The sequence below is a fragment of the Tachyglossus aculeatus genome, chromosome 3 (genome assembly GCF_015852505.1).
Source record: "Tachyglossus aculeatus isolate mTacAcu1 chromosome 3, mTacAcu1.pri, whole genome shotgun sequence".
In the NCBI taxonomy this organism is placed as follows: domain Eukaryota; kingdom Metazoa; phylum Chordata; class Mammalia; order Monotremata; family Tachyglossidae; genus Tachyglossus; species Tachyglossus aculeatus.
The window spans coordinates 102,710,930-102,732,658 of NC_052068.1; positions in this window are offsets into that span (position 1 = coordinate 102,710,930).

Here is a 21,729-nt window from a genome sequence, read left to right on the forward strand (position 1 = left end):
AGCTACATCCTGGGAGCACGGGGAGGGCTAACCGGTACGAGGGGGCTTCTTATAAGTAACCCACTGCAAGGCTACACTACAAGGTTGCGAAATGGGAACTGTTCCCAATCAATTAGTCATCCTGGGAAAATGGCCGGCTCGCCTAGAGGGATGAGATAGCATTCTAGAAGCGTATACTAAGAAACAGAACATGGAAGAGCGGGTGGGGGCCGGGGTATTACCACTACACAAGGCTACCCAGAAATCATTGCAGTGTGACCTTGGACAAGTCACTTCACTTCCCTGTGCCTCAGGTAACTCATCTGGGGATGGGGATTGAGTGTGAACCCTTAGTGGGATAGGGGTTGTGTCCAAGCACATTCACTTGAATCTATCCCACCGCTTAGAATATTGCATAGTAAGCCTTAACAAGAACTATAATAATAATAATAATAATAATAATAATAATAATAATAATGGCTGAAGGAGGGGCAGGGGGCTGGTACAAGACAGTGAATGTAGCTGTGGGGAGGAGGGAGGAGAGAAGTGAGGGAGGTGGTAGTTGACAGATGGAGCGCAGTCTTACAGAGGACAAGGAGGTTAGCAAGTGGGATCAGGAGTGGGAGGGTTAAAGAGAGGTGTGGAGGACGGAGGTCTGGTACATCCAAACATTTTAAAATGGCTTCCTCACAACTGGGACGTGGATGAAGCCGGTGGGTTACTGACAAAAAAACAGGTTGGACACCTCATCTCCTCAGTTACTCTATAGGTTCTCCCTGTGAGACGCAGGCCAGTGTGATGATCGCACGGTCTCCAGTGCGGTAGTCACGTGGGGCAGGGCTACTATGTCACTTAATGTCCCCAAGGTCCCCAGAGACGCCGGACCTCGGAGCCAGGTCCGAACAGACATAATGAGGGCGCTCAGGCCAACGTGTGACCTGTCCACCGGAGGGGGACTCCCGCAGGGAGCTTTCCCGGAAAGGCCCGGCTTCACCGAGAGCCCAACACGCCCCAAGCAGGAAATAAGAAGAGCCAGGATCCCACACACCTCCCAGAGACCCTCCCGTGGCCGACGTCCGGGAGCTGAGGGGACAGGGGACAGTTGAAGGAAAACAGAGACCAGAGCCCGCTCACTCCAATCTGACCAGTGGGTCTGGGCCGGGAGTACAGGGATGTGTTGGGGTCTTACAGGGAAGCCGGGGGTGACAGAGAACTAGAATCTTCTCACGGCTCCATGAGTAAACCGATCTCTCCCTCAGGCATCTCCATGGCTCTCCAACCGCTGGATCTGCTGGATGGGTGGCAGGGATGGACGGGGTTGGATCGGTAACAAACGTATTGGGTGGCCAGTCGATCATATTTATTGAACACTTACAGTGTGGAGAGCACCGTTCTAAGTGCTTGAGAGAGTAAAATACAAGATTGGCAGACATATTCTCTGTTCGTAAGGAGCTTACAGTCTAGTAGGGGAGACAAACACTAATAGAAATTAATGAATTATGGATCTCGACGTAAGTGCCATGAGATTGAGAGAGCAGCGAATAAAGGGGGCATGTTCAAATGAAGGGTGACACGGAAGGGAGTAGGAAAAGAGGAAATCGAGACACAGGAAATGTGATTTTAATAAGGCTTTGAAGGTGGGGAGAGTTAACGTTTGTCGGCTATGAATAGTGACGATATTCCAGGCAAGAGACAGAAGGTGGACAAGAGGTTGTTGGCGGAAGACGAGATGGAGGTACAGTGAATAGGTTGGCATTAGAGGAGCGAAGTGTGCGAGCTGGCCTGTAGTAGGAGAGTAGTGAGATGAGATATGAGGGGGCGAGTTGATTGAGAGCTTTAAAGATGATGGTGAGGAGTTCCTGTTTGACTCAGAGGTGGATAGACAACCACTGGAGGTTCTTGAGAAGTGGGGAAACATTGTCAGAGCGGCTAATGTCTGACATTCAGTGGTGTTTACTAAGAACCTACTATTTGAAGAGCACCGTGCCCAGTTCTGAGGAAGAGAATAATGGTGGTTACATTAGAAATGGTCCTTTGAGAGGATAATTGAGGGGGTTAAGCTCACATGGGAAATAAAAGGCTCTTCTACCTCAGATTTGTCATGAAACAGGACGCTACCTCTGGTGAGAGATAATTTATTTGGTTGCGCTCATCACAACGCTCTGCACATAGTAAGTGGAAAATATTTGATCCATTGATTGATTTTGATTTCCTCTGCTGGAAAGTTGAAGGTTAAGAGGGGCAGCTTCTCATGGTCACTCAGCCCACACATTTGGGTCATCTAAAACCAACATATTCACTGTATTTTGGTCTCATCTATCCTGCTACTGACCCCTAGTCCATGCGCTTACACTGGCCTAGAATTCCCTCTCTCTTCATATAATAATAATAATAATTGTATTGATAGCATTTGTTCTTTGTGCTGGGGTAGGTACAAGGTTATCAGGTTGGACACATTCCCTACTCCACATGGGGCTCATGGGCTTATTCCCCATTTTACAGATGAGGGAACTGAGGCACAGATAAATGAAGTGACTTGCACAAGGTCACACAGCATGCAAGTGGCAGAGCAAGGACTGGAACCCAGGTCCTTCTGACTCTCAGGCCCTTGCTCTTTCCACTAGGCCTCGCTGTCTACTCTGACAGATGATCGCTCTCACCACTTTCAGAGACTTCTTAAAATCACATCTCCAAGAGGCCTTCCCCGACGAAGCCCTCTTTTTCCCAACTTTCTCTTCCTTCTGCCTTGCCCTTGCGTTTGGATTTGCACATCGTATTCTGCCCATCCTCATTCCCACAGCACTTATGTACATATTTGAAATTCATTTCAGTGTATGTCTCCCCCTCTAGCCTGTATGCCCCTCATGGGCACCAAATATGTCTGCCAACTATGCTATATTGCACTCTCCCAATCTGTTAGTATTGTGCTCTGCACAAAGTAAGTACTCAATAAATACAATTGATATATTGAATTGACTGTCATTTTCTGTTGAGGTCCTCCTGTAATCTTCAGAGGAGCTCTCCACCCTCCTCTCAAGTGCCACCCCATCCATCTGTGCTTCGGACACCATTCCCTCCCATCTCATAAAAACTCTCACCCCTTCCCTCCTCCCCTCCTTAACTTCCATCTTCAATCACTCACTCTTCAATGGCTTCTTCCCCTCAGGCTTCGAACATGCCCAAACCTCTCCATCCTAAAAAACCCTCTCTTGACCCCACTTCCCCTTACAGTTAGCACCCTGTCTTCCTCCTACCCTTCCTTTCCAAACTCCTAGAAAGAGTCATCTACACTCGCTGCCTCGAATTACTCAACTCCAACTCTCTCCTAGACCCCCTCCAATCTGGCTTCCGTCCTGTATACTCTACCAAAACTTCCCTCTCAACGGTGAACAGGGATCACCTTCTTTCCATATCCAATGGCTTCTACTCTATCCTAGTCCTCCACGACCTCTCAGCTGCCTTTGACACTGCGGACGAACCCCCTCTCCTCAACACATTATCCAACCTCCTCTTCACGGACTCTGTTCTCTCCTGGTTCTCCTCTTATCTCTCTGGCCGTACATTCTCAGTCTCCTTCGGGGTCTCCTCCTCCCCCTCCCATCCCCTTACTGCAGGGGTTCCTCAAGGTTCAGTTCTTGGTTCTCGTCTGATCTCCATCTAAAGTCACTCCCTTGGTGAACTCATTTGCTCCCGCGGCTTCATCTATCATCTCTACATAGATGGCACCCTAATCTCCACCTCCTCCCCTGTTTTATCTCCCTCCCTCCAGGCTCGTATCTCTTCCTGCCCTCAGGATATCTCCACCTAGGTGTCCTCCCGCCACCAAAACTCAACATGTACAGAATTGAGCCCCTTATCTTCCCTCCCAAACTCTGTCCTCTCCCGGACATTCCCGTCACTGTGGACGGCACTACTATCCTTCCCGTTTCACAAGACAGCAACCTTGGTGTCATCCTTGAGTCCGCTCTCTCATTCACCTCACACATCCAATCCGTCACCAAAACGTGCTGGTCTCACCTTCAAAACATGGCCAATAACGTCCATATCCTCTCTATCCAAACTGCCACATTTTTGGTTCAATTTCTCATTCTATCCCGACTGGATTACTGCATCAGCCACCTTTCTGCTCTTCCATTCTTCTGTCTCACCCCCTTCAGACTATACTTCACTCTGCTGCCCGGATGGTTTTTCGACAGAAACGCTCTAGGCATGTCACTCCCTCTCTAAAAAATCTCCAGTGGTTGCCTATCAACCTTCTCATGAAGCAAAAACCCCTCGCTATTGGTTTCAAAGCTCTCCATCACCTTGCCCCTTCCTACTTCACTTCCCTTCTCTCCTTCTACAGTCCAGCCCGCACACTCCACTCCTCTGCCGCTAACCTCCTCATTGTGCCTCGTTCATGCCTGTCCCACCGTCGACACCTTGACCAAGTCCTACTCCTAGCCTGGAATGCCCTCCCTCCTCACATCCGCCAAACTAGCTCTATTTCTCCCTCCAATGCCCTACTGAGACCTCACCTCCTCCAGGAAGCCTTCCCAGACTGAGTCCACCCTTTTTCCTCTGCTTCCTCTCCCCTCTCCAACGCTCCCACCCCCTCCCTCGGCCTCCCCTTTCCCGGCCCCACAGCACGTGTATACACAATATGTATTTGTACATACTTAGTACTCTTTTTTATTAATGATGTGTATATATCTATAATTCTATTAATCTATTTTGATGGTATTGATACCTGTGTATTTGTTTTGTTTTGTTGTCTGTCTCCCCCCTCTACACTGTGAGTCCGTTGTTGGTTAGGGCCTGTCTTTGTATGTTGCAAAATTGTACTTTCCAACCTCTTAGTACAGTGCTCTGCACACAGTAAGAGCTCAATAAGTACGATTGAATTAATTAATTAATTAAGTAGATTCCTCCTCATTGTTTTTGTAAGTGGACTCAGCAATCCTTGGGAAATGGTCAACCTCATGGCAGTGAGGAAATTCCTCCTACTAAGATTCTCAGAGGTCTGGGAGCTTCAGCTGGTCCATGCCACGCTGTTCATCTTGGTCTACTGGCGGCTCTGATGGGGAATCTCATCTTCATCGCCGTCACCGCCCTCGACCGACACATCCACATTCCCATGTATTTCTTCCTCAGGAACCTGTCCCTCATCGACCTCTGTCTCATCTCCTTCACTATCCCCAAATACATCACCATCTTCTTAACTGCTGATCCTTCTCCTTCTTGAGCTGTGCCTGTTTGCTGCCCCAGAGTTTTTCATCCTCATGCCAATGTCCTATGACCACTACGCCGCCATTTGCCTCCCCCTGCGCTATGAGTTCCTCATGAAACCAGGGGCTTGTGGGAAGATGGCGGCCACCTTCTAGCTCAGTGTAGGGCTGTCGGGGGTCTTGATTTCAGCTTTGATCTTCTCCTTATCATTCTGCGGGTCTAACGTTGTCCAGCATTTCTTCTGTGACGTCCCTCAATGTTGAAGATCACCTACTCTGGAGACCACTCCGTCATCGTTGTGAGCGTGACCTTTGGGCTAGCCATACGTGCCGTAGGCTCCATTTCCATTGTTGTCTCTTATATGCACATCTTCCCGGCCGTTCTGAGGATGCTGGTCCCAGAGGGCCAGGCCAAAGCCTTCTCCACCTGCCTGCTCAATCTTGTCATCGTCACTGTCTTCTTCTTCACAGGCGTGTTTGGCTACCTCAAGCCGCCCAGTCTTCCTCGGTGTTCGACCTGCTGGTGTCCATGTTCTTCACCGTCATGCCCCCGGCCCTGAGCCCCCTCATCTACAGCCTGCGGAACCGGAACATGACAGCTGCTCTGTGCACAGTCTAAAAAGGAGTGTCCCTCAAACTTCTCCATAGGTCGAAGGGTCCGTTTACTTGTGCTGATATTCAATCCATCAGTCAATCAATCATATTAACTACAGGAGTGAAGCGTGCTGTCTGGTTTACAGTAGGAGAGTAGCGAGGTGAGGCCAGAGGGGGAAGGTTACTGAGTACTTTAAAGCCAGTGGTGAGGAGTTTCCATTTGATGTGGTGGTGCATGGGTAACCGCTGGGTGTTCTCGAGGAGTGTGGAAATATGGACTGAAAAGCATTTATAGAAAAATGATACGGGCAGCAGAGTGAAGTATAGACTGGAGTGGGGAGAGACAGGACGCATGGGATGTCAGCAAAGAGGCTGATAGAGTAATCAAGGTGGGATAGAATAAGGGATTGGATTAACATGGTAGCAGTTCGAATGGATAGGATAGGGCAGAGTTTAGCCGTGTTGTGAAGGTGGAACAGATAGGATTTAGTGATGAATTGACTTTGGGGGTTGAATGAGAGAGAGTAGTCGAGGATAATGCCAAGGTTATGGGCTTGTGAGACAGGAAGAATGGTGGGTCATCTACTGTGATGGGAAAGTCAAGCGGAGGATGGGGCATGGAGGGGAAGATAAAGAAAAGATATGGTAGGCACGTTTCCAGCCCACGAGGAGCTTACAGTCTAGAGGGGAGTGATCAGGCCACTGGGCGCTATGATACTTGATTTCTAATGCCAACTCTAATGCCATTGACCAGCTGTGTGACCCTGGGTGACCAACCTAACCTCTCTGCGTCGCTCTGTAACGCGAGATTTGATACACGCTTTATCGTTCTCTTATATTCTGAGGATTGTACGATGAGGGACTTAATCTGAGCTAATCATTTTGTTTCTATTCAGCACTTGTTGCAGCTTTTTGCATGTAAACAGTTAATAAAGACTGTAATTATAATGTTGATAATTATAACTATGATAATGAATTATGATTATGATCAGGAGCCCATGAATTTATAATTCCTGGATTAAATCCAGCTATCCCCTGCAGAGTCTTGCAACAGTATATTTAGAGGGATCATAATTGCTTTCTAGGGTATCTTCCAGGTGGCTTAATAATAATGATTATTAAATATTAATTTAATATTTGTTAAGCACTTTGTTCTAGGCACTGTAATAAGCACTGGGGTGGATACAATCCAATAGGGTTGGACACGGTCCCCTGCCCCAAGTGGAACTCACAGTCTCAATCCCCACTTTACAGATGAAGTAATTGAGGCTCAGAAAAGTGAAGGGACTTGCCTAAAGTCACAGAGCAGACTAGTGGCAGAGTCGGGATTAGAATACGGATGTAATAGAATGATTCCCTGCATTGTTTTGATTTTTCCTAAAGTATTGGCGGTAGGAGGGATAGTCATTTATCTGTGGCATCCTGATCTAATATCTGAGACAATTCAGCCACCCAACTGTCCCAGGCCTGGGTGACTTTATCCAGTATGCTGACCAAATATTTAATTAGATGGACTTCTAGACTGCAAGTTTGTTATGGGCAGGGAACGTGCTGGCTGATTCTATTGTACTGTGCTCTCCCAAGAATTTAGTAGAGTGCTGTCCACATAGTAAGTGCTCAATAATTACTTTTTACTGAGGATGTTGATGAATAATAAAAATAATTTAGGAGTCAGTCAATCATATTTATTGAGTGCTTACGGTGTGCAAAGCACTGTACAAAGCACTTGAGAGAGTATAGCATAACAATATAACAGACCCATTCTCTGCCCACAGTGAGTTTACAGTCAGGAGTGGGAGACAGGCACTAATATGAATAAATACATTGCAGATTTGGCCATAAGTGATGTGCGGCTGGGAGGGGGATGAATAAAGACAGCAAATCAGGGCAATGCAGAAGGGAGTGGAAGAAAAGGAAAAGAGGACTTAGCCAAGGAAACCCCCTTGGAGGAGTTGTCCTTCAGTAAAACTTTAAGAGGTGGACAATAAGGTGCCCTCTTAGGGTAGATACGACCGGTGCAAGAAGGAGATTACAAGTTGGATACAGAACCCATCGAACTGCTCAGATCCATTCCTTTCATCCAACCATCTATCCATTCATCCATTCATTCATCCATCCAGTAGTCCATCACTGCAATTGATTGAGCACATTTTGTGTGCCAAGTGTGGTAGCCAGCTTTTTAGAAACTTCGTGACCTGCCCCACCCAGAAAACCAAGGGGAGATGGATGTCAGGTCCCCTCAGACCCATTGAGAGTGGCTTTGGTGGAGGATGGATGGAGGGGCAGGGAGGGACAAAGAGGAAGATGGAAGAGTCGTAGCCAGTCCGGGGAGATGCTCACACTCTGCTTACAGATGGGGTAACCGAGGCAAGGGTAGTGAAGTGACTTGCCCAAGGTCACACAGCAGGCTTATGAGGGAGCCGGGATTAGAAACCATATCCTTCTATCTCCCAGGCCCGCGCTCTATCCACCAGTGGCCCCATCACCGACACAGCTCTCCTCCCTCAAGCATCCCCACCCTGGCTACCATGGCAACCACCCGCCAGGCTCTGATGCTACAATGGAGGATTGGCACGATGCTACAGTCACTTTGGCTGTCAGTGGTTCCTGTATGTCAAAAACGTTTTCAGCAGGAACATGATTTTCAGGGATGAGAGAGAGTGATTGATTTTTGGGAAAAACCCTGATACCGTCATCAATTCTTCTGAATGGATTTCTCCTATGAACCAATGAATTACATGGCAGGAGGGTTTGTGTACGCCAATGTAGCTTAGAGCTATGCCATTGAGAGATACTCTTGCTAGGTTTACCCATAACGGAAAGGTCTAAGCAGAAACATCAGACAAAGTTGATTTACCTGAGCTGGGCAGCAGCAGCATGGGAAAGAGTAAAGGCAGATGAACAAATGATCAAAATGTGGATCCAAGAAACAGCAGGGACTCAAGTTTTCATTGCGTGGAAGGAGCAATGGTAAACCCCTTCTTTATGTTTACCAAGAAAACTCTATGGATGCACATACCCCAAAATGACTACTGGTAGTTTATCCATAAAGCCTTCTTGGTAAACATATGGCAGTGGTTACCATTGCCCTGTTCCTTGCAGTAAACTTGTATCTCCGTCCTCGACGCTTTCCCATGCTGTTGCTGCCCAGCAGAGGTGAGTTTTGACTTGTAGCAGATTGTCCTTCCACTCCCTAGCCATTGCCCAAGCCAGGAATGGAATAGGTAGGCCTCTGCTTGACTCTCCCTCCCATTGCCGAGACGGATAACTCTCCAGGTGAGATCCTGAGAAGGGCTGGGGATATTAGTTTGAGTATAAAATCACTTCTAGATTATAAGCTCGTCAAAGGCAGGGAACCTACTTACCAACTCCATTATGTTGGACTCACCCGAGCATATAGTACAGTGCTCTGCACAGAGTAATTGCTCAATAAACCTGTGAATTGACCTACAACATTTCACAGCAATTCATCTCTTTATACTCTCTGGTAGTCTCCTATTGTCAATTTATTTTAATTTTTGTCTCTCCAAATAATAATAATACTTGTGGCTCCTGTTATATTCTGATTGTACACCAGGCACAGTAGTATATACAGGGGTAGATGCACAGTAATCAGGTAGAACACGGTCTCTACCCCACACGGGGATCACAGATTCAGTAGTGGGGAGAACAGGCCTTGAATTTCCATTTTATAGATGAGGAAACTGAGGCTCAGAGATGTTTAGTATCCTGCCCAAGGGCACACAGCAGGCAAGTGGTCGAGTCAGAATTAGAACCCAAGTCCTCCGACTCCAAGGACTGTGCTCTGTCCACTACTCTATGCCTCTCCTACAGGTCTGTGAGGTTGGAACTCCTTGACAGCAGGGATCATTTGTACTAACGTTATTGAACTCTGTAGTTGCTCAGTACGTACAAATGATTGATTTTCTCCTACGAGAATTAATGTTGTTTCCTTTATCAACGCCATCAAGGCCTGTAAATTGAAGTCTTCCCACTTCCTGTGCAGGGAGTCGACATCATTCCACAGAAATGTCCAACATGTCCAGGGTGAGGGAATTCCTCCTGCCGGGATTCTCGGAGGTCCAGGAACTACAGCTGGTCCATGCCACGCTGTTTCTCCTGGTCTACCTGGTGGCCATGATGGATAATCTCCTCATCATCACCATCACCACCCTCGACTGGTGCCTCCACACCCCCATGTTTTTCTTCCGCAGGAACCTGTCCCTCATCGACCTCTGTCTCATCTCCGTCACCGTCCCCAAATCTGTCACCATCTCCTTGACTAACTGCCGATCCACCTACTTTTTGAACTGTGCCACTCAGCTCTTTCTGGTGGTCCTGTTTGCTGTCTCGGAGTTTTTCATCCTTATAGCCATGTCCTACGACCGCTATGCCGCCATTTGCCTCCCCCTGTGCTACGAGGTTATCATAAAAGCAGGGGTTTGTGAGAAGATGGAAGCCGCCTCCTGGCTCGGTGGAGGGCTATTGGGGGTCGTGTTTAGAGCTTCGACCTTCTGCTCGCCCTGCTGCGGGTGCAACGCTGTCCAGCAGTTCTTCTGTGACGTCCCCTTCCTGCTGAAGATCATCTGCTCTGAAGACCTCTCGGACATCAACGTGGGTGTGACCTTTGCACTAGCCATAGGTGCCGTAGGCTTCATTTTCGTTGTCCCCTCGTACGTGCACATCTTCTAGGCTGTTCTGAGGATGCCGACCACGGAGGGCAGGGCCAAAGTCTTCTCCACCTGCCTGCCCCATCTTGTCATCGTCACCGTCTTCATCTCCACAGGCGTGTTTGGTTATCTCAAGCCGCCCTCACACTCTTCTTCGGTGTTCGATTTGCTGATGTCCGTGTTCTACACCGTCATGTCCCCGACCTTGAACACCCTCATCTACAGCCTGAGGAACCGGGACTTGAAACCTGCTCTGTGGAGAGTATTAAAAAGGAGATTCCCTCAGACTTCTCTATGGGTCGAAATCTCTGTTTCCTTGTGCTGATATACAATTCATCAGTCAATAAATCATATTTACTACAGGAGCGAAGCGTGCTGTCTGGGTTGTAGTAAGAGAGTAGTGAAGTTGTAGTGGGTTGTAGTGAGGTAGGAGTGGGTAGGTTATTATGTGCTTTAAAGCCAGTGGTGAGGAGTTTTCGTCTGATGTGGAGGTTCATGGGCAAACGCTGGAAGTTCTCAAGGAATGGGGAAACATGGACTTAACGTTTTTATATAAAAATGACCAGGCAGCAGAGTGAAGTATGGACTGGAGACTGGGGAGAGACAGGAGGCATGGGAGGTCAGCAAGGAGGCTGATAAAGTAATCAAGGTGGGATATAATAAGGATTGACGTGGTAGCAGTTCGGATGGAGAGGAAAGGGCAGATTTTAGTGATGTGAAGGTGGAACCGACAGGAGTTAATCATGGATTGAATCTGTGAGTTGAATGAGAGGAGTCGAGTCGAGGATAATGCCAAGGTCATGGGCTTGTGAAACGGGAAGAATGGTGGGTAATCTTCGAGGGGAGGACAGGGTTTGGAAGGAAAGATAAAGAAAATATTTTGTAGGCACGTTTCCTGCCCACAAAGTGCTTACGTCTAGAGGGCAATTGATCATACCACTGGGAGCCATGACACGAGTTCGAATGCCAACCCTATCCCTGACCAGCTCTGTTACTTTGGGTTACCAACTTAACCTCTCTGGACGCTTCTGTAACATGAGGATTTGATACATGCTTTCTCTTTCTCTTGTATTCTGAGCCTATTACAGCCAAGGACTGAGCCCATCATTTTGTTTCTAGTCAGCACTTGTTACACCTTTTTGCATGCAAACTGTTAATAAAAACTATAATGACAATGTTGATACTTATGATTATTAATTATGATTATGATCAGGAGTCCATGAATTTATGCTTTCTGGATTAGATCTAGCAACCCCATGCAGAGTCTTGCAAAAGTATATTTAGAGGGACCTTGCAATTGCTTTCTAGGGTTTCTTCCAGGTGGGTTATTAATAATAATAATTATTATTATCATTATTATTATTATGGTATTTGTTAAGCACTTTCTTTGTGCCAGGCACTGTAATAAGCAGTGGAGTGGATGCAAGCAAATCGTTTTGGACACAGTCCCGTGTCCCATGTGGGGCTCACAGTCTCAATCCCCATTTTACAGATGAGGTAACTGGAGGCCAGAGAAGGGAAGGAACTTGCCCAACGTCACACAACAAACTAGTGACAGAGCCGGGATTATTATCCGGATGGATGGACCACAATGATGCCCTGCATTGTTTTGATTTTTCCTAAAGTATTGGGGATAAGAGGGATACCCTGTGGAATTCCAATCTACTATCCAAGACATTTCAGCCTCCCAACTGTACCAGGTCTGGGTGATTTTATCCAGTGGCTTGCCAAATATTCAATTAGGTGATCTTCTAGACTGATAATTTGTGATGAGCAGGGAATGTGCTGGCTGATTTTGTTGTATTGTACTCTCCCAAGATGCTGGTAAAATGCTCTGCACATAGTAAGTGCTCAGTAAATACTTTTGACTGATGATGATGATGATGATGATAATAAAAATAATTTAGGAGTCAGTCAATCGTATTTACTGAGTGCTTTTGGTACGCAGAGCACCGTACCAAGCTCTTGGGAGAATATAGTATAACAATATAAGAAACACATTCTCTGCCCACAGTGAGTTTACACTCTGAAGTAGGAGACAGGCATTAATATAAATAAATACATTACAGATATGGAAATAAGTGATGTGGGGCTAGGAGGGGAATGAGTAAAGACAGCAAGTCAGAGCGACGCAGAAGGGAGTGGAAAAAAAGGAAAAGAGGACTTAGGGAAGGTCTCTTGGAGAAAATGTCTTTCAGTAAAGCTTTGAAGAGGTGGAGAATAAGGCATACTCCAAGGGTAGGCACGACCGTTGGAAGAAGGGGAGTAAAAGATGGATACAGACCCCATCCAACTGCTCAGATACATCTCCTCTCATCCGACCATCTAACCATTCATCCATTCATTCATCAATCCAGTAGTCCATCACTGCAATTTATTGAGCACATCTTGTGTACCAAGTGCGATAGCCAGCTTTCTGGAGACTTTCTGACCTGCCCCACCCAGAAGACCAAGGGGAGATGGAATTCAGGGCCCCTCAGACCCATGCTGCCCCTAGTGAGTGGGACTTTAGTGGAAGGGGATGGAGGGACAAGGAGGGAAAAGGAGGCAGATGGAAGGGTCGCAGTCTGTCTGGGGATATGCTCACACTCGGGACCTATGTTGGTGTTCAGTCCAGGGTCATGAACTCCGACTGGACAGGGAGCTTGCAGGACGGGGGCCTTGTCCAGTGTCCCCGACCTTCACAATCCCCTCCATCGTGACTGGCTTGTATCCACTCCAGTGATTAGTACAATGCCTGGAACATAGTAAGAGCTTAACAAATACCATTATTATTATTATTATCATTATTATTAGTAGTAGTATGCACTGTCCAACCGTAGCTACCAGACAGCCGCCTGCCAGGTTTTGGTACTGTGGCACAGACCTGGAAGTTCGGGTGAGCTTACAGTCTACCCAGGTGCTCTGACAGTGCTCTGCACACAGTAAGTGTTCAATGAAACGACTGAATGAATGACTCTTAGGCCCATGCTCTTTCCACTAGATCACACTACTTCACTTCACAAGTCACAGCGCTGATAACACGTTCAGTCTCAGAAAGGAAAAGTAGCAAGTCGATTAGATAAACTTTATTCAGAAGAAGACAGCGATACTAAGGAATGTAACGCAAGGAGGGAATTTTTACACATCACGTGAGACTGACAGATATTGGAGAGTTTCAATGGTCTGGGAAGGGAAAAATGATTTTGTTACTTATGAAGGTTAAATAACTAACTCAAGAGAAGCAGCGTGGGCAAATGGATAGAGCTCAGGCCCGGAGGTCACAAGGACCTGCGAGATAATCCCGGCTCTGCCACTTGTCTACTGTGAGACCCTGGGCAAGTCACTTCACTTCTCGGTGGTTTCAGTTCCCTCTTTTGTAAAATGGGGATGAAGATTGAGCCCTTTGTGGGATATAAACTGTGTCCAACCTGTTAGCTTTTGTCGAACCCAGTGCAATGCCCTCTGAGGCGGGATTATCCATCACACACTGATTTTAGCAGACCTCCCTCCGGACCCTGAGAAAGCCTCCTTTTCGCCAGAAAAGACAACTGTTCTTAAGCACCCCTCTGTAGGGTGTCTTAGTGAGGTGAGTGATGGAAATATAAATACAAGGAGATTTTCCTGAGAAAAAGGTGGGAAAATCTCCCCTTTATGACTCTCCCAATGTCCCAGTTCCTCAGGCTCTAGATGAGGGGCTTCAGCGCAGTGGGTACCACTGCGTAGAACACGGACACTAGCAGGTCCGGAGTCGAGGAGACGTCGGCGGCTTCTGATGGGTGGTGACGGCTGTCGAAATGACAAACATAATGACGACGAGGTGAAGCAGGCAGGTGGCAGGCTTTGTCCCGGCCCCAGGCGGCCAACATCTTCAGCCCAGCCCGGAAGATAAGCGTATACAAGATGACGATAGAGACGAAGTAGACGATGACTAACGCTACCCCGACGGTCACGCTTACATAGATGGCGTTTTGGTCCTTGGAGCAGGTGATCTTCAGCACTGAGAGGACGTCACAGAAGAACTGCTGGACGGTGTTGGACCTGAAGAAGGACAGGAAGAAAATCGGAGCTGAAAATAGGACCCCTAACAGCCCTCCACAGAGCCAAGAGGCGGCGTCCATCTTCTCATAGGCCTCTTGGTCCATGATGACCTCGTAGAACATGGGGCGGCAGATGGTGGTGTAGCGCTAGTAGGACATCGAGGTGAGGACAAAATACTCCAAAGCACCAAACAAGATCACCAATAAGAGTTGAGCCACACAGCCCAAGAAGGAGATGGCGTTGTTATTAGTCAAGGACATGGCGACGGATTTGGGGACAGTGATGGAGATGAGGCAGAGGTTGAGGACGGACAGGTTCCTGAGGAAGAAGTACATGGGGGTGCGGAGGCGCCGGTCGAGATCGGTTAAGGCAACGATGAGGAGATTCCCCATCAGGGACACTAGGTAGACCAGGAGGGACAGTGCGGCATGGACAAGCTGCAGCTCACGGACCTCTGAGAAACCCAGCAGGAGGATTCCCGTCACCGTGGAGACGTTGGGCATTGTTGGGAGGCAGCATTGACATTCTGCAGTAAAAGAGGGAAGAGCCAAAGTTAGAGTCCATTGATGGGTTGAGTGAAGAAACTGACAGGACATTTGGCAGTGATTCTCTATGGAGAGGAGACAGTTATTGAATTCAAAATGATCTTTGAGTGCCTTATCAGGCAAGAATAAGGAAAGATCCAGATTTTCACATTATTTTGGTTGATTTAAAGGGAATTCCTGAGATTGTTTCCCTTCTGCCACCCCAACAGAGTTGGTAACACATTCCCTGCCCACATCGACTTTACAGTCTGCAGGGAGATCTTTTTCTATCGTCATCCTCGACTCGCCCCACTGCCTGAACTCGTTCGCTGCTTCAGTTACCAATACCTTGCATGCACACACTTACACACACACACACACACACACACACACACACACACACACACACACAAATACAAGCACACATATACATGAACACGTATAGAAACATGTGCACACAAACACACACAGCTTCTAACACAGGGAACCTGATTGCAGCAGCTCCTGTGAAGTGGAAAATGAATTCCTTCAGTCGTAGTTATTGAGTACTTACTCCGTACACAGCACTGTACTAAGCTGGTAATAGTAATAACAGCGTTTTTCGAGCCGCCAGTGGACAGAAAAGGGAAGGCTGTACCAACCCTAGAAGGCACCCTGAAGCACAAAAATTCATTCTCACACACAAAATTACAGCTAAACATACATATCTCTTACATAATGCCCTCACATTTATTCCCACTCACTCATAGACCAGGATTCTCCCACAGACGGACAGTCACAGAGTCAATCGTATTTACCGAGCCCTTACTGTGTGCATAGCACTGTGCTAATTTCTTGGAAGAGGCCAGTACAAACAAGCTGGTAGATGCATACACCCATATACGTATCTAGTCACGCATTCGGCTCCTACCTGACCCCCAAACCTGTTCCCTAGGGAGAAATGGAGAGCATTCCCCACTGTTCCCTACCCAAATGCCCCCCTTCCCTAAAGTCTGGGATTTTCTCCCTGATATTCCTATCCTGCCCTGAGCACACACACACACACACACGCACGAAGCTGCAGATCCAGGGAATCCAATTGCAGCTGTCTCTTTACGAGGAACTGCAGAGTGAAGTCTGACTATATAGGGAAGGGTTTGGCGTTGGACCCCAGTTAAATATGTCGCCTCAGGCTTGGCAGAGCGGTGGGAGAAATAATGGCTTCCGTCCCCTCCACTCGACCGAAATTGCCCTCTCAAAGGTCACCAAATGAGCTCATTATTGCCGCACCCAATGGTTCCTAATCTATGCTAATCCTCCTCGACATCTCAGCTGCCTTTGACACGATCAAACATCCCCTTCTCCTCAACATGTTATCAAACCTTGGCTTCATGGATTCCGCCCTCTCCTGGTTCCCCTCTTACCTCTCTGGCTGTTCATTCTCGGTCTCCTTGATGGTCTCCTCCTCCCACTCCCATCCCCTAACTGTAGGGTTTCCTCAAGGGTCAGTTCTTGGTCTCCTTCTGTTCTCCAACTATACGCACTCCCTTGGTGAACTCATTTGCTCCCACGGCTTCAACTATTATCTCTACGCAGATGATACCCAAATCTACATCTCCTTCCCTGTTCTCTTTCCCTTCTTCCAGGTTCGTATCTCCTCTTCCCTTCAGGACATCTACACCTGGATGTCCGCCACTACCTAAAACTCAACATGGTCAAAACTAACCTCCTTATCTTCCATCGCAAACCCTGTCCTATCCTTGACTTTCCCCTCCCTGTGGACGGCGCTACCATCCTTCCCGTCTCCCAAGCCCGCAATCCTGGTGTCATCCTTGACTCTGCTCTCTCATTCACCCCACATATCCAATCCGTCACCAAAACCTGCCGGTCTCACCTCCACAACATCGCCAAGAGCCTCACTTTCGTCTCCAAGCAAACCTTTACCATGGTGGTACAATCTTTCATCCTATCCCGACTGGACTACTGTATCAGCCTCCTTTCTGATCAGTCTCCCATCCTATCTCTCCTCACTTCAGTCTATACTTCGATCTGCTGCCCGGATTACCTTTCTACAGAAACGCCCTGGGCATGTCTCTCCCTTCCTCAAAAAACTCCAGTGGTTGTCTATTAACCTTCTCATGAAGCAAAAACTACTCACTATTAGCTTCAAAGCTCTCCATCGCCTTGCCCCCTCTTACTTCATCTCCCTTCTCTTCTTCTACAGCCGAACCTGCAAACTCGGCTCCTCTGGTGAAGCTAATCTCCTCACTGCACCTCATTCTCGCCTGTCCCACCGTCGATCCTTGTACATGTCCTACCTCTGGCCTGGAATGCACTACCTCTTCACATTCGCCAAACTAGCTCTCTTCCCCTCTTCAAAGCCCCACTTAGAGCTCACCTCCTCCAGGATGCCTTCCCAGACTGAGCCCCCCATTTCATCTGCTGCTCCTCCCCTCCCCATAGCCCCTACATCTTCCCTCTGCTCTACCCCTTTTCCCTCCCCACAGCACTTGTGTATACTTGTACATCTTCATAGCTTGATTCATTTTATTAATTATGTGCATATATCTATAATTCCATTTATCTATTTTGATGCTACTGTTGCCTGTCTACTTCTTTTGTCGTGTTGTCTGTCTCACCCTTCTAGAGTGTGAGCCCGTTTTTGGGTAGGGATTGTGTTTATCTGTTGCAGAATTGCACTTTCCAAGTACTTAGTACAGTGCTCTGCACACAGTAAACGTGCAATAAATACGATTGAATGAATGAATTAATCGATGGTATTTACTGTGCGCTTACTGTGTGCAGAGCACTGGACTAAAGTGTTAAGGAGAGGATAATCCAACAGAATTGGTAGGCACGTTTCCTGCTCACAACTAGCTGACAGTAAAAGGGGATCAAAGATGTTGGGGTGTTGATGAAGGGTCGATCGAGGGATTATGGAAGGACGATGGAGCGGTGATATAGTTATGGCGGAGGGCGGATGAAAAGCCGAGGAAGGGATGTCAGCGAGACGATGAGGGGGGTGTCTGAGAGCAAATAGCAGATGAATGCCGTTCCGGGTACAAAGATCACGCGACTGAGAAACTGAACAGAGGAAGTGATTCCAATACTAGTGGCTGGTGCTGTGTTACCTGCCAGTGTCTCGACCCTGCTGAAGACTGGCTTCTGCTCCGGCAAAAACCTCTGGAATTCCATCTTCTCAAGTAGGATTTAGCTAATTCAATCAATCGATCAATCGTATTTATTGAGCGCTTACTGTGTGCAGAGTACTGTACTAAGCGCTTGGGAAGTACAAGTTTGGCACCATGTAGAGACAGTCCCTACCCAACAGTGGGCTCACAATCTAAAAGGGGGAGACAGAGAACAAAACCAAACATACTAACAAAATAAAATAAATGGAATAGATATGTACAAATAAAATAAATAAATAGAGTAATAAATATGTACAAACATATACATATATACAGGCGCTGTGGGGAAGGGAAGGAGGTAAGATGGGGGCATGGAGGGGGGACGAGGGGGAGAGGAAGGAAGGAGTTCAGTCTGGGAAGGCCTCCTGGAGGAGGTGAGCTCTCAGTAGGTCCTTGAAGGGAGGAAGAGAGCTAGCTTGGCGGATGGGCAGAGGGAGGGCATTCTAGGCCCGGGGAATGACGTGGGCCGGGGGTCGATGGCGGGACAGGCGAGAACGAGGTACGGTGAGGAGATTAGCGGCACAGAAGTGGAGGGTGCGGGGTGGGCTGTAGAAGGAGAGAGGGGAGGTGAGGTAGGAGGGGGCGAGGTGATGGAGAGCCTTGAAGCCCAGGGTGAGGAGTTTCTGCCTGATGCGCAGATTGATTGGTAGCGATTGGAGATTTTTGAGGAGGGGAGTAACATGCCCAGAGCGTTTCTGGACAAAGACAATCCGGGCAGCAGCATGAAGTGTGGATTGAAGTGGGGAGAGACACGAGGATGGGAGATCAGAGAGAAGGCTGATGCAGTAGTCCAGACGGGATAGGATGAGAGCTTGAAAGAGCAGGGTAGTGGTATGGATGGAAAGGAAAGGGCGGATCTTGGTAATGTTGCGGAGCTGAGAAAGGCAGGTTTTGGTGACAGCTTGGATGTGAGGGGTGAATGAGAGAGCGGAGTCGAGGATGACACCAAGGTTGCGGGTTGGTGAGACGGGAAGGATGGTAGTGCCGTCAACAGAGATGGAAAAGTCAGGGAGAGGGCAGGGTTTGGGAGGGAAGACAAGGAGTTCAGTCTTCGACATGTTGAGTTTTAGGTGGCGGGCAGACATCCAGATGGAGATGTCCTGAAGGCACGAGGAGATGCGAGCCTGGAGAGAGGGGAAGAGAGCAGGGGCAGAGATGTAGATCTGGGTGTCATCAGCATAGAGATGATAGTTGAAGCTGTGGGAGCGAATGAGGTCACCAAGGGAGTACGTGTAGATCGAGAACAGAAGGAGACCAAGCACTGAACCTTGGGGAAACCCCACAGTAAGGGGATGGGAGGGGGAGGAGGAGCCTGCAAAAGAGACTGAGAATGAACGACCGGAGAGGTAAGAGGAGAACCAGAAGAAGACGGAGTTTGTGAAGCCAAGGTCAGATAGCGTGTTGAGGAGAAGGGGGTGGTCCACAGTGTCGAAGGCACCTGAGAGGTCGAGGAGGATTAGGATGGTGTATGAGACGTTGGACTTGGCAAGCAGGAGGTCATTGGTGACTTTTGAGAGGGCAGTTTCCGTAGAATGTAGGGGACGGAAGCCAGACTGGAGGGGGTCGAGGAGAGAGTTGGTGCTGAGGAATTCGAGGCAGCACGTGCAGACAACTCGTTCAACGAGTTTGGAAAGGAATGGTAGGAGGGATATGGGGCGATAACTAGAAAGTGAGGTGGGCTCAAGAGAGGGTTTTTCTAGGATGGGAGAGACATAGGCATGTTTGAAGGCAGAGGGGCAGGAACCAGTGGAGAGTGAGCGGTTGAAGATTAACGTTAAGGAGGGGAGAAGGGATGGAGCGAGAGATTTTATGAGATGAGAGGGAATGGGGTCAGAAACACAGTTGGCCAGAGTAGCACTTGAGAGGAGGGATGACAGCTCCTCTGAGGATACTGGTGGGAAGGATGGGAGAGTAGCAGAGAGTGTTGAGAGCCGGGGGGTTGGAGAAGGGGGGAAAGTGACTTTGGGGAGGTCGGACCTGATGGATTTAATTTTGTTAATGAAGTAGGAGGCCAGATCGTTGGGGGTGAGGGAAGGAGGAGGGGGAGGAACCGGGGGTCTGAGAAGGGAATTGAATGTATGGAAGAGCTGGCGGGGGTGATGGGCATGGGTGTCAATAAGGGAGGAGAAATATCTTTGTCTGGCAGAGGAGAGGGCTGAGTTAAGGCAGGAAAGGATAAACTTGAAGTGAACGAGGTTGGCATGGTGTTTAGACTTTCGCCAGCAGCGTTCGGCAGCTCGAGCATAATAGCGAAGGAGGCGGACAGTGGCAGTGATCCAGGGCTGTGGGTTATTGGTACGAGAGCGGCGAAGGGAAAGGGGAGCGAGTGAGTCTAGCTGAGTAGAAAGGGTAGAGTTGAGAGCAGTAATCTGATCATCAAGACTGGGTAGAGAGGAGAGGGAGGCGAGGTGGGGTGTGAGGCGCTTTGAAAGATGGATGGGGTCAAGAGAGCGGAGATCTCTGTGAGGGAGTAATACGGATTTACAGGGGAAAGGAGTGTGAGAGAGCAGGCAGGTGAGAAGATTATGATCAGAGAGAGGGATTTCAGAGTTGGTGAGGGTGGACACAGTGCAGCGATAGGAGCTGATGAGGTCGAGGGTATGACCAAGTTGGTGAGTGGGTGAGGTGGGGTGGAGCAAGTGGTTGGCAGCGTCGAGGAGAGATAGAAGGCGGGCAGTAGAGGAGTCGTTAGCGATATCCATGTGGATATTGAAGTCTCCGAGGATCCGAGGATCAGAGTGGGCATGGAGAAGGAGAGAAGGAAGGTGAGGAAGAGGTCAAAGTCGTTAAAGAACTTGGAGGTGGGGCCGGGAGGACGGTAGATGATGTGGGCTTCAAAGGAAGGGAAGGAAATGGAAGGGGGAGGAGGGATAGTGCGAAAGCGACATTGGGGGGCGAGACGGAAACCGACACCTCCTCCTTTTCCGGTTAGTCTGGGGTAGTGGGAGATGAAGAGGCCTCCACTGGAGAGAGCAGCAGAAGAGACCGTGTCGTCCGGAGACAGCCATGTTTCAGTTAGGGCGAGGAGGAGTAGAGAGCTGGAAAGGAATAGGCCCAGGATGAAAGGGATCTTACTTAAAACGGAGCGGGGGTTCCAGAGGCCACACTTGACAGCATCTGTCGAGGGAGGGGAGGGAGGAGGAAGGGTGCGAGGGGTGGGGAGGATTTGGATTGGGATGAGTTGGCGGGGGCCTGGGCGGGGAGAGTGGGAAGGGGGGTGGCGATGGGAAAGGAGAACTGGGATGGGGTGGGGGCGCTGGGAGGGATGAGCGGAGGACCTGCGCTGGTACAGAGGGATCCTTGGTAGGGGGTGAGGGGGAGTGGTCTTGGTGGGGGAGAGGGAGGGAAAAAGCTGGGTGGGTGAGGGGAAGGGGAAAGTGAGGAATGGGAATGGCATTTGGGAGCAAGGGAATTGAAAGTTCATGGTGAGTCAGCAGGGCGAGTGAAAGTACAACAGGAGGTTAACAATAGAGATGCAGAAGCAATAAATCAGTAGCAATGATATAAGAAGCCGATGGCATCACAGGGTGTAGTTAAACAATTAATATGCTATGTCAAATATAAA